Source organism: Gossypium arboreum, chromosome 3, assembly GCF_025698485.1.
Source record: "Gossypium arboreum isolate Shixiya-1 chromosome 3, ASM2569848v2, whole genome shotgun sequence".
NCBI classification, from domain to species: Eukaryota; Viridiplantae; Streptophyta; class Magnoliopsida; order Malvales; family Malvaceae; genus Gossypium; species Gossypium arboreum.
In genome coordinates, this window is record NC_069072.1 from 121094281 (window position 1) to 121108845 (window position 14565).

Consider the following 14565-nt stretch of genomic DNA (forward strand, 5'->3'; position numbering starts at 1 on the left):
CCTAGACACACGGGTGTGTTTAATGCCATGTAAGGCACACGGCCTGTTTACACAGGCGTGTGACCTTTGTAACTTAGAAAAATTGTTAAGTTTCAAAAAATATTTGTATGTGTTTGGTTTAGTCCCGACCTCTTCCTAGTGCATGTTTATGGTCTCATTGACCTAAGAAAGGAACTTAATGTTGATGTATGACTACAATATGATGATGCATGACTTTTGATTTTGAAATGATTGCGAAATGCTCCGATATATCCGGTAATGCCTCTTAACCCTAGTCCGGTGATGGATACGGGTTAGGGGTGTTACATTTGGTTGGTATTAAATATATGGTTTAGTCGGTTCTAGGACTACCATAACGTATGTGAGTCTAGCTATACATGCCACATTTAACCGATGATAGTGTGATATCTCTCGACTCTAATGAAAATTATTTTGATGAGAGAGATAAGTTTTTCAACCGAGCTAATTCTGATAGTACGAAATGTGTACTCAAATGTTTGAACGGAAATGTGTTGATTATGAGTTAAAACTCATAAAGGTATGGATCAAAGAGTATGACAAATTGTTATTGATAAATGTTATAATTATATGAGCATATGGGTTAAGATAATTGGATTATGATTATTATATGAAATGCTTTGATCATGAATTAGTGATTTGAATTGGCATATGAACTATGTGTTAAGAACAAATGTGATTAAAAGCAAATGTTTATTAAATGTTTTGAGAATGTGAAATTAGAAATGAACTGGCTATTTGTGATGGATGTGTTAAGTGCATGTATGAGAGAATTAAATTTGAGGATTTACTACCCTCACCCCCCTTATCCGTAAAATGTTACAATGAAATCTATAAGATTTAGGTTGAATAAGCCTACAAGTGTGGAATTACAAAAGTCCGTATTCGGAAGATTAATAATATGGTTAGAGAAGTGAATGAAACGGCAAATGAAGATAGTACTAAAGAAGATATTGAAAAGTTCTGAAGACTATTCAAATTATGCAAAGTCACTGTTAACAAAGAAGTTGAATACGATGAAATAAAAGTATTCAGGTATGATATCTAAAGAAAGGTATTAACTGAAAGTTCTTTTGAATTGATTTCTGCTATTGATGGGATAATATGGACTTAATCATGATAGAATTAGATAGTTGAATAATGTTTGAATTATATTGATGGCTGAGTGCAGTGGTTATAGTCGATCAGTTATTATGACTTTATCTGGACATTCTATGTGCACATTTATCCTCAGAAGTATATGTGACTTGATCGCAATATTTCGTGATAGGTTTTAAATATTTATAATTACTCATTCTTGAACTAACTATTATCGCGATGTAGGCAAGTGTACCTATCGAACAGTAGTATAGTTCTAGCAAGACCGGATTGTCGAACCCAAAGGAACTAAAAGTACTAGTAATGATTGTCTTTTTATTATCTAGCCTAAGAATAATGGGGTTTTGTTTTAATTAACTAATTATCTAAACTAAGAACTCATAGAGAAAAGAATTGGGGGATTGCTTTTGGGAAAAATCCACCTAGACTTCACTTGTTATTCTGGCTCCGAATCGGACCATTTATTCATTCAACTTGTTCCGTAGAGATCCCTAAGTTATGTTATTATCCCTATTCAAGACTAATAACGTCTAATCCCTAGATTGAATAACCGAGACTTTTCTCTAATTAACAGTCTAGGGTTGCATTAACTCGATCTATGGATCCCCTTATTAGGTTTCACCGTAATTCGGCAAAATCTTGTCACCCTATATCCAGGCGCACAATCAACTTCGCTTAATTATGACAAATGTACTCTTAGACAGGGTTTATTCCTCCTCTGAATAAGAGCATGTCTTGAATCAATATTCTGGGTTATCAAAACAAGAATTAAGAACACATAATTAAGAACAAGTTAAATATTTATCAAACAATTCAGAAAATAATAACAAGATTCGTCTTAGGTTTCATTCCCCTTAGGTATTTAGGGGATTAAGTTCATAACTAAATAAGAAAACATCTCAGAAGAATAAAGAATACAAAACATAAAGAAAACGCAAAACTCCTGAAGGGGAATTGAGGAGAGATCTTCAATCTTGATGATGAATCCAGCTTCTGGGATGAATCAATCAGCTTCCTTGGAGTAATTCCTTACTCCCTATTCTCCTCCTCCTTTTCTTCCTCCTCTAGGGTGTATTTATAGGCTTTGGAATGCCTAGAAGCCCTCAAAATTATCCTTTTCTGAATTGGACTCAACTTGGGCTCGACAGGGACACGCCCGTGGCACATGCCCGTGTTTGATTATTTCAAGCCGTGCTCGAGCCTGCCAAATTGACATGGTCGTGTGGTCTGCCCATGTGAGGAGGTCCAGGCCATGTTGGTTTCATACCTTGGCCCATTTTCTCTGTTTTTGGCCCGTTTCGCGTTCCTTTCGCTCTCCTAAGTATAAAACATGAAATTAAAGCATTAGGAGCATCGAATTCACCAATTCTAATGAGAATTCATCCATAAAGTGCATTAAACATGGGGTAAAAATATATATAATTTACGGTTTATCAAATACCCCCACATTTAAGCATTTGCTTGTCCTCAAGCAAAATTCTCAACTCATAATCAAAATAAATTCTTTTCAACTTATAATTTCTATCGATAATATCTCAGAATAATCCATAGGTAATCATACATTGAGTATTTAATCATGCAAACATAGGTGTCTCTCTGCATCTAAGTAATTACCTTTGATTCGGAATATCACAGAGTTTCACATCCTCACAAAAGATTCACTCAAATCACTCGAGGTGTTTAAGGACAATAAATGAAGCACTCAATAGTCAAAAATGAAAAGTCATTATCATAGGCTTGCATGAAAATCAAATCTCCACCACTATAATTTAAGATGATACACCAATCAAAAGGTCTTTAGAGGGTTGTAGTGAGGCTTGGTTAGGGGGGTGTGGTCACAAGCTGAAAGAAAGGGTTAGAATCGAGATTGAATTTAAAAATTGCCTAACTAGAAAAAGAGTTAATCTTCACTTGCGTACAACAGAGCTTTTTCTCAGAATATGAAATTACAGATATGTATACATAGTTTTTTTTTAGAACAAGTTAAAATAATATAGACTAACTATTAAGAACAAAACATAGCTAAGCAATCCATTCAACTTAAATCTTGACAAAAATAGGGATTAATTTAGGGGATTTCAACAATAATAGGTTAAAGGTTAATATTGAGGTTAATACAATGAATGGCTTGTTAAGCTCAAATGGGTTTACTAAGGGTTAATCATGGAGGTATGCTTTTCATAGCATGCGTGGGTTAATCCTAAGTGCCTTAATCATTTTGATATATCAAATCAAATGGTGTGGTCTCGACATGCATAATCAAGCAAATTCTAGAATAACAGTTCAATACTAACGCATTCAAAGTACTAATAAAAGTGAGCATGAAAGGATTAATAGATGCTCAAAAGGCTCAAAAATCTCAAAAAAATTATGGCTTTTTGATGTTTAGACTCGTGAATTCCAATTCAAAGTAATACCTAGACTTAGAGAAACAACCTATAATTTTAAATTCTTAAAAGTCAACTCATCATACTTGATTCTCTAATGTCTTAAAGTTTAAACAATCAATGCATAAAGGTCTATGTTTTAATTCAAGATATATCAATCAAAATCATAAATCAATTAAAATTTATCCTAAATATGATATGAAAGCTTTTCAAGAGAACAAGGTAATCATTCAGGGATTTTTCTGATAACGAAATAAATACCCCCCCACACTTAAGGTGTACATTGCCCTCAATGTACAAAGATAGATATTAGAGTGTAAAAATAAGATAGGGAGAGAAGTGAAACTTCCTGTATGATGAATTCCTCAAACTGGAGTTTTGGAGAGGAATCGGTTCGAGAGTGGAGGAGGATGCTCCGGCGGTTGTAGAAATTCATTAGGCCATAAGTCCTACACCAAAAGGATATTATCTCTAGTGGTAGCTATGGTCGTGGGTGAGCAGGACATTGTAGTCGTGGAGAACCTTTCCTGGTGGAGGTTTAGTTCCTATGTGATGATGAGCTTAAGAGCTATATAGAACTGTGATAAAATCAGGAACTTTTTAGGGGATATTAGGAAGGATAATTACTCAAAAAAAATAACCGAAATTAATAATTAAAAATAAAATTTCTAAAATCTAATAAAAATAAAAAGTAGTTTCAATAAAAATTAAAAACATAAATAATAAATAAATATTTCTAAACATCTTCATCGCTGGATGGTTCACGAGGTGGGACTGGAAATGAGATGTGGAGGTGCTGACAAATCTGCTGTAGATTAACATCAATATTGTCAAATCATTGAAAACATTGCTGCTCGAATTAGGTGAGGCACTCAGAGATGTCAGCATATGAAGCCGCTGTGGGGGGACATCATCAGGAATGTCCTCGTAGGCCTCCTCCTCAGTAGATTGGGCGAGACGGTACTAGGGAGGGTAGGTTCCTCGGCACCTCTCTATCATCCTCATGCTAAGCATACTCGAGATACCTTCTGGAGACATCTGACCGATGAGGGTGATGGATGATTCTTGGGCCGCGGTGTTGAGGAGCCCGAAGTGTCGCGCCAGCCTAGTCACGTAGGGGCCAATGGAGATGACCCCCTTTTTATGCCGCTCCGTCTGGTGCTAAATCGTAAGGGCGATGAAATAGGCAAGGTCAATGACGTACCCTTACGACATGCACTATAAGAAGTAGACGTCGTGGGTGTTGACGACGCCAGTGCTCTCTCGCCTCTCTGTAATCGTGTGAGCTAAAATAGCGTGTAAGTACCTCAGGGATGTGGGAGAACTGATGCCTTGGAGCGCCTAGGATTGTACGAGGCCGTGCTAGGGGCCAAAGTGTGCCAGCACTTCGAGGGAGAGAAATGTATGTGGCGACTGAGAGCATGTAGTTCATTCTCCTCTCTGAACTCCTCCGTATATAAGCCTAGTGCAGCACCAAACTCTGGGACGCTTAGCTGGCAGATTAATCCGTCTAAGTGAAATTGAACCTTGCCGGGATCATCGTACCTTGTCATTACGGTCTGAATATGGAACGTTGAGCATAGTTCCATCGTGAGCTCGAGGTATGTCGGCTCAATAATCCTAAAGAACAGCTCCCAAGGGTCGGTGGTTAGGAGAGCCCGAATCGCGATAGCCATCTGAACTTGTTCTATGGCAGCCCAGTCGATGCAGCGGCCCAAAATTAAGGGTCGGGCCTGAAGTATTTGGAGCAGCTTTTCCTGGGGCCCTCGGGGGAATTGTAGGAGAGGGTGACGAATTTTCGCGGTTGGACCTGCAAAAGAGAGCGCTCCCTTCCTCTTCTTTGAGGCTAGTACGGCAGTTTTCTTTCCTCTTGAAGATGACATGGTACCTGCGATCAGAATCATCAAGTCATCTTGATGAGTGGTTAAAGTAGAAGGAAAACAATTTTCAATTTAAAACCCGAATTTCAGCCACAACCAAACATAACAAATATAATAATTTCGTGACTTTATCATTGTATGTAGTAATGGCATGTGTAAGACACAAGAATGCAGCTTTCCTAACAACATGAAATGTATGATAAATAATTGAAAAATGCAAATTACATGAGAGATATTGGCATGGAAATGTCATGAGGATGGGCATGGTAAAGTCATGGGTATGAAGTTTCCCTAATCACTTGATTTTAACATACATTGTATAATAACTAACCTAAGAAAGCAAACTAAAAAATAATAAGCAAAATGAAAAATAGTTTAAAAGCAATGAAGATTATGCTAATAATAAGCATTAGTAATAAGTAAAATAGAAGTGAAAGGAGTAAACAAACGCTAAGGGAGAGAGATTGAGCGTCAAAAACGAAGTTGGAGGCAGCGCACGGGCGTGGCAGGAGGGCCGTGTGGAGTTACAGCGGCTAAGATTAAGGTTTTTGAATGGAGAAGAAAGTGAATAGTGCAGGGTATTTATAGATTTTGGGGCAGACGGCCATGTCACATGCCCGTGTCCCCCAATTTCAGCCCATGTGATTCGCGAATTTCAAATTTGGGCGCGTCTGACATTTAGTACACGCCCGTGTTCCTCGGGCATGTGGGTTCACACGGCCGTGTCGAACGGTCGTGTCTAGCTTCGTTCGCTTCTCCCACGTCTGTGTTAATTAGGCAGGTTCGCCCACGGTTCTTCCACACAGGAGTGTCGCACGCCCGTGTTGTTTTGGCAGGCTCGACCACGGCCATATCACACGGCCGTGGCATTTTATCGTAGCCTGTGTTGGGGAAATCCTTGCCCTGTTTTCACACGGCCTTAAGCATGCCCGTGTGCTTGGCCATGTCGTTGTGGAAACACCTGTATTCAAGATTTCTATTAGTAAGTTAGGAGTTAAATACCAAAATTTAAAGAAATTAATATTGTTAGTGCTCGGGTTGCCTCTCGAAAAGTGCTTATTTATAGTCTTAGCTCGACTTACCTCTTCAGTGAATGGTCATGGTGGTTTGAGGAGTTTATACTCCTCATTCCTGCTATCAATCTCATCAAAATAAGGTTTTAATTGAGTGTTGTTTACCTTAAAAATGCCGAACTTGGGATGACTCACCTCCACCATACCAAATGGAAAAATACTGAGTACCGTAAGAGGGATTTCCTCATTCGGTGTGGTAGTGACAATGTGGGGATCCGCGGCATCTAATAAGACCTTATCACCAATCTTAAGTTTATTTGGAGAGGTATCGGGCTCGTTTTGGCGTAGTTTCAGTTTGTCGGGTGTTCTTGGTTTATGTGTTCGCCATTCATCGAGTTCCTCGATTTGTAATCTTCGATCTTCATGAACAGTTTCTCTACTATTGCTTGAGAACGACTCGTATGCTTCCTTCAGACTCATTTTTTACAAAGTAGGTTGCACCATATTGTTAATTTTAGTAGGATGGTTTAAATAATTACCTTCACTCCCTGATGTGTTGCCAGAATTTTGAGCGTGAAGGGTGATTGTTTCGTCTCCCACTCGGAGTGTGAGTTCACCTCTGCCAACATCAATGATGGTTTTAGCAGTTGCTAAAAAGGGCCTTCCTAGGATTAAGGGAGTGTTGCTATCCTCTTCTATGTCTAGAACAATAAAGTCAACATGAAATATAAATTTATCGATTTTAACTAGCACTTCTTCAATAATACCTCTAGGGAATCTTATAGTTTTATCTGCTAATTGAATGCTCATCCTAGTCTGTTTGGGTTTCCCGAGACCTAGTTGCTTAAACATTTTCTAAGGCATGATGTTGATACTAGCCCCTAGATCAGCCAATGCATAATTAACGTCTAAACTACCAATTAAGCAAGGAATTGTAAAACTCCCTAGATCTTTTAGTTTGTTGGGTAGTTTATTTTGGGGAATGGCTGAGCAAACTGCGTTCAGCTCCACATGCGACGCCTCGTCCAACTTTCACTTATTTGCTAAAAGCTCCTTTAAAAATTTCATTGCGTTTGGCATTTGCGATAGAGCTTCAATAAACGGTAAGTTAATATGTAATTTTTTAAGAGTTTAAAGAATTTACCAAATTATTCATCTGAGCGGTCTTTCCTTGTCGCGTTGGGGTATGGCATACGAGGTTTATATTCAACAGTCACTGGTTTGTTTGTATTTTGATATACCTCACCTTGACCCTTGCTTACCACAGTTTCTTGCCTCAATTCTAGTTCAGGCTCAATGACTCCTTCATCATCTTGAATATTAATTGCGTTGAGTTGTTCCCTTGGGTTAGGTTCGGTATTACTTGGAAAACTACCTTATGGTCATTCGGAGATTAGTTTGGAAAGCTAGCCTATCTGAGTCTCAAGCCCTTAGATCGAGCTTGTTGATTCTTAAGTGTTGTCTTGGTGTTCTGAAAATGGGTTTCTGACATTGATATGAACTTTGAGAGCATCTCTTCAAGATTTGGCTTCTTTTCCTGTTGGTAGGGTGGTTGTTGGTAGCCCGGAGGATGTAGTGGTCTTTGATTTCCTTGACTGCCCCACGAGAAATTGGGGTGGTTCCTCCAACCTGCATTATAAGTGTTACTATATGGATTGTTTTGAGGTCGAGGATTATTACCCATGTAATTTAATTGCTCGTTATCCATGTTGTGGCCATAAGGTTGGTATTTCGAATGGTTTGTTCCACCTACACTTGCTTCGCACTGCATTACTAGGTGAACTTGTGAAGAATTAATAAAACCATCAATCTTTTTATTTAAGAGTTCTACCTGATTGGAGAGCATGGTGACCAAATCGACGTTATAAATGCCAGCTGTTTTCGCTGGCTTTGTCCTCATGACTTGCCATTGATAGTTATTCAGTGACATCTCTTCTATAAAATCATAGGCATCTTCCAGTGTTTTATTGTTGATGGTTCCGCCAGCAGCTGCGTCAACCATTTGCCGAGTCGAAGGGTTCAGACCATTGTGAAATGTTTGTACTTGAAGCCAAAGTGGTAACCCATGGTGAGGGCACCTTCTCAGAAGGTCCTTGTATCTCTCCCATGTATCGTAGAGTGTTTCTAAATCCATCTGCACAAAAGAAAAGATATCATCACGTAATTTAGCCGTTTTAGCCGGCGGAAAGTATTTTAGTAAAAAAATTTTGGTCATTTGTTCCCAAGTAGTAATTGACCCTCGTGGTAACGAGTTCAACCACTGTTTAGCTTTGTTCCTCAATGAAAAGGGAAACAACCGAAGACGAATGGCATCATCAGAAATGCCATTGATTTTAAATGTATTGCAAAATTCCAAAAGGTTTACTAAGTGAGCGTTGGGATCTTCATCCTGCAAACCATCAAACTGAACAAATTGTTATATTATCTGAATAGTGTTAGGTTTTAATTCAAAAGTATTTGCAGCTACAGCAGGTCTAACTATACTAGATTCAGTTCCTGCTAAAGAAGGTTTAGCATAGTCATACATAGTGCGTGGAGTAGGATTTTGATTAACCGCAATTGCAGGAGGTAGCTGACTGCCTTGGTTTTCAGCCATCTCTTTGGTTGGGGGTTAAGTATCTTCTTCTTGCTCATTCTCTGTGTATCTTAAGCTTCATCTTATTTCTCTTTGGTTTCTACGAACTGTGCGATCGATTTCTTCGTCAAAAAGTAGTGGCCCTAACGGGTTTCTTCTAGTCATAAACTATGAAAACCTGCCAAGAGAAAAAAAGAGTAGGTTAATAAATAATAATAAAATTAAATTAAATTAAATTGCAAGATAAATAAATAGCTAAAGTAATAAAAATTGAGCGTTCCTAATATCTTAGTTCCCCGGCAACGGTGCCAAAAAGTTGATCGCGATATTTCGTGATAGGTTTTAAATATTTATAATTACTCGTTCTTGAACTAACTATTATCGCAATGTAGGCAAGTGTACCTACCGAACAGTAGTATAGTTTTAGCAAGACCAGATTGTCGAACCCAAAGGAACTAAAAGTACTAGTAATAACTGTTTTTTTATTATCTAGCCTAAGAATAATGGGGTTTTGTTTGAATTAACTAATTATCTAAACTAAGAACTCACAGAGAAAAGAAGTGGGGAATTGCTTTTGGGAAAAATCGATTGACTTAAGACAATACCTAAGGAAAAATCCACCTAGACTTTACTTGTTATTCTAGCTCCGAATTGGACGATTTATTCATTCAACTTGTTCCGTAGAGATCCCTAAGTTATGTTATTATCCCTATTCAAGACTAATAATGTCTAATCCCTAGATTGAATAACCGAGACTTTTCTCTAATTAACACTCTAGGGTTGCATTAACTCGATCTATGGATCCCCTTAGTAGGTTTCACCGTAATTCGGCAAAATCTTGTCACCCTATGTCTAGGCGTGCAATCAACTCCGCTTAATTATGACAAATGTACTCTTAGATAGGGTCTATTCCTCCTCTGAATAAGAGCATGTCTTGAATCAATATCCTAGGTTATCAAAACAAGAATTAAGAACACATAATTAAGAACAAGTTAAGTATTTATCATACGATTTAGAAAATAATAACAAGATTCATCTTAGGTTTCATTCCCCTTAGGTATTTAGGGGATTAAGTTCATAACTAAATAAGAAAACATCTCAGAAGAATAAAGAATACAAAACATAAAGAAAACCTAAAACTCCTGAAATGGAATTGAGGAGAGATCTTCAGTCTTGATGATGAATCCGTCTTCTGAGATGAATCAATCTGCTTCCTTGGAGTAATTCCTTACTCCCTATTCTCCGTCTCCTTTTCTTCCTCCTCTAGGGTGTATTTATAGGCTTTGGAATGCCTAGAAGCCCTCAAAATTAGCCTTTTCCGAATTGGACTCAACTTGGGCTCAGCAGGGACATGCCCGTGGCACACGCCCGTGTTTGATTACTTCAGGCCGTGCTCGAGCCTGCCAAATTGACACGGCCGTGTGGTCTGCCCGTGTGAGGAGGTCCAGGCCATGTTGATTTCGTACCTTGGCCCATTTTCTCCGTTTTTGGCCTGTTTCTCATTCCTTTCACTCTCCTATGCTCTCCTAAGTATAAAATATGAAATTAAAGCATTAGGAGCATCGAATTCACCAATTCTAATGAGAATTCATCCATAAAATACATTAAACATGGGGTAAAAATATGTATAATTTACGGTTTATAATGACTATTTAATTTCAGAAGGAATTCTTATTGTATGAGAATATTAGCTAAACATGCTAATAGACGAAAGTATTGTTGGTCTGTTTGAGTTATGTTCGATATTGCTATATCTTTCTCTAATATTTCTTCCATTATGTGGATATGAAAGTCAACGGTAAAATCTGTATGATGTTAATACTCTGTTTCTGCTGGCTATTGCTCTGTTGAAAATATGTGAAGATTATATCGCTTCTGTTATTGTGGATTCCATTATTTATGCGTGATATTGTTATTTCTGGACATTTTCTGGGATATCATCGGAGTTGATATCATTCTATATGGGTTGTAATTTTCTGATATTCAATGTAGCTATAGATGTTGAAAATTTCGCTATTCTGGTTTTCTTATGATTCTATGTGATTATCTATAAGAGATATCTATTTGACGGGAATGGCTATATCTGTTATAATCATAATTTCTGCTCTGAAATTTGGGAAGTACTCTAGTACCATTATCAGATCTATAAAAGTAGTACTTCTGCACTGGTTGTTGTTCAAATCATATTTGATTTTCTTCTTGGTTCAAATGATTTATTAACAGCTGGGATATTATCTATTGTTACGGGTAAGACGTCAATTTTATTATGACATTATGATTTCTATTTGATGATAGTGGCATATGTATAATGATATGTCTGGGTTATTCTTTTTAACGAGAAGAAAAGATTTCTTCGAAAATACATGATTCAATAGTTTAATCTGATCTAAAAGTATTTGATTGAAAAGTTAATTGGGTTATATGTGTTTGAATCTATCCATCGGATTGGAAATAAACTTTGAACACACATCTGTAAATTGAAGGATAGTCTGAAGGAAGAATTCGTATTCTTGAAGACTTGATACAAAATTATGTCTATCGAAACAGTTCTATTTAAGAAATGTTATGGTAAATTAAAGTTAGTTCGATTGTTGAAGTTTTCCTTTTTGCACAGAGATATTGTCGACCGAAACATCAGTATTGGTTCAATCTAATTTGAAGAAAAAGTTTATGATCTTCAGTCATGCGTCAATGAACGATTTGAAGGGTAATAATAGAGTGTACAAAGATATCATGTGATTCCATATGGTTAAAGCTGCATGAAAAGAGTTATGTGATATATTTGATGATTACAAGGGTTTAAAATGTTTGACGTTGCAGAGCGAGATCTGAACTTGGCACAGCAAAGCTAGCTCGAATTGTCAAACAACTTTTGATTCTGTAAGTAAATATTATTATCTGAGGGAAATGATTATAGTTTTTGATCTGAAATAAGAAACTTTTGCGTGCTTTACGAGCAATGAATACGTGATTAATCTTATCAAAGGATAATTATATGTTAGTTGGATTAGAATTTAAATTGATGCTTACTAAGTGAATTCGTAAAACTTAGAAAGGTGTTATAAAATTATAAGTTAAAAAGGGGTTCAACATAAATTGATTTCTAATTCAGAACTTCAGATGTGGAATTGATGATTGCTTGTTGCTTTGAAATAGAGTGTGTATACCAAGAAGCTCTAAGATCATATAACCATTGTTGTAAGAGGCTCACAGTGTCAGTTATATTGTTCATACAAGAGAAACAAGATGCATGATAATCTGAGAAAGTGGTATTGATACTGGGTATAAAACGTAATATTTCTAACCTCCCGTTTAAATGTCTGAGTTATCAACAGGTTAAAGTTAATTATTAAGCGTCTTCAGGATTACTTCAGTATGTTTTGATATCTAAGTATTGGTGAAATAGAATTTTGATGAATTTTGTATTGGAATTATCTCTTATCATTGAAAGAGATAGATGTTATCTGAATTATTGTTAACTGTCTGAATAAGTCTTTCTGTACATTTGGATTTCTCTTTTGATAAATTAGCTGAGTTACTCATACAGAGATTGTCAGATTGCACATGGTGTCAGACATCATTGTTTCAGATTAAAAATCTAAAATTTATTTGGTAATTCTTGGAGAAACTACAGTAAGCTATGAGTACGAGGTTGTTTTGAAAATTTTCGAAATATTTATGTGCCACGGTGTTTTAGAGTTTGACAGCAACTAAGAAAGACTATTGTTGTTTGATAAGCTAACATATCATTATAAAAATGACATTGTATGAGGTATCGTATGGTTGCAATTATTGAACTCCGTTGTTTCGGGACAGAGCTTTGTGAAAAAAAGAATTCACGGGTTTTAATTCATCAATGGAAATTGAGCAAAAAATGAAAGTAAATCAGTATAGTTACAAACAGTTTCAACTTGATATGATGTATAGCGAAAGACAGATCAGATTCTTAGTTGAGAGATTAAGTAGACATGAAATTTGAAGCCATGTGTGAATTTGTAATGTACTATGTGGAAAATAATTCTTAATCTACTTTCTGGTAAGATTTTCGGGAATGAAAATCCTTAAGGGGAAGAGTTGTAATAGCCCAGTTTAGACACTAGTCGGAACAATAGTTTTGGGACCACAAATCCGAGTCAAAAAATATTTTAATATTATATTCTATGCTTAAAGTATGTGAATTGATATGTGTGAAATTTCTGTACGAAAATTTTATCGTTTTAGTGCCAATTTGTGAAAAAGGACTTAATCGCGTAAAATACAAAAGTGACTTGCTAATTGTTAAAGTGCTATATTAATATGGTTTTTATTATCTAGGGCCTTATGTTTTAATTTAGCCATTGAACATAAGTATGGACGGTTATGGACATTGATTATAAAGTTTTCATATTAATTTATAAAGGTTAAAAAGGTAAATTATGAATAATATGTATTATAATAAAACAAAACATCATTTGTTCATCTTTTTAATCACCATTGTCGAAACTTGAGAAAGAAAAAGGGGTTTTAAGCTTTCAAATATTCGGCCATGATCCAAGCTTGATTCAAGGTTCGTTTTTACTCAGTTTTTGATAATTTTTACGTTTTTGAGATCATTGATTTGTAAATTAGTTAGCCCATACTTTAATTTTCAGAATTGATGAAGAATTTGTGATTTTCCATTGTTGATAATGTGATTAAATTGTTTTTTGATGATGAAGAATAAACCTTGATGCTTGATTTTCATGTTTAATTAAGTGATTTTTGATAAAAATGTGTATTAATGAATAAATTGAGAAAATTGTAAATTGAGGGGTCAAAATGTGAAATAAATGAAAGAAATATGCTGCTAGGACCTTAGTGAAATTCGGCCTAGCATGGGTGTGGTCAAATTTTGAATATTTTGTGTTTTTTAAAATAGGGACTAAATTACGAAAAATATGAAATGTCATAGGCAAAAATGTAATTAGCCCATTTATGTGTTTTTGGATGAATTTGATTGAGTATATAATTAAATAAGTTGAATTTGTATTGAATTAGATCAAGAAATAAGGAAATCGAATTTGGATCAAGGAAAGTCGAAAATTATCGAATAGTCGTTCCGGTCCGTCCGTGTTATTACGAGGTAAGTTCATAAGTAAATAAATGTTGTTAGATTGAAATGTATGTGCATTATATGTGATGAATTGAGTTTTAAAGAAATATATATATATATATATATATATGTGATGCAGAATTGAATCGAGCTTTGGAGAATATGTTCCTATCATGGATTGTTCGAATAGGTGAAATTGAGAAAGTTTTGATAATGTGACAACGTCTGAAAAGCCACGTACGAACCATAGGAATAGTTAGGATACATATGTCATGACATAGGATTTCGATATGTGTTATCGTGTAAGACCACGTCTGGGACGTTGGCATCGATTTGTGATTTACGTGTAAGACCATGTCTGGGACATTGGCATCATATATGATTTCGTGAAAGAGCCTGCCGGGGATAGTGGCATCGATATTTGATTACATCTAAGACCACGTCTGGGACGTTGGCATTGTACAAGCTTATGTGCTATCCGAGTATCCTTATTGATTCGGAACAGTTCAACGAGCATTCCGAG

At 36.1% G+C, this 14565-nt stretch overlaps 1 non-coding gene across 1 annotated transcript; it reads left to right on the plus strand.

Annotated features, from left to right (window-relative positions):
- The first annotated feature begins 8456 nt into the window (after positions 1-8456).
- On the plus strand, positions 8457-8563 carry LOC128290869 (small nucleolar RNA R71). The gene has a single exon (XR_008280651.1). It is a non-coding gene; the product is annotated as a small nucleolar RNA R71 (small nucleolar RNA).
- Positions 8564-14565: the final 6002 nt, after the last annotated feature.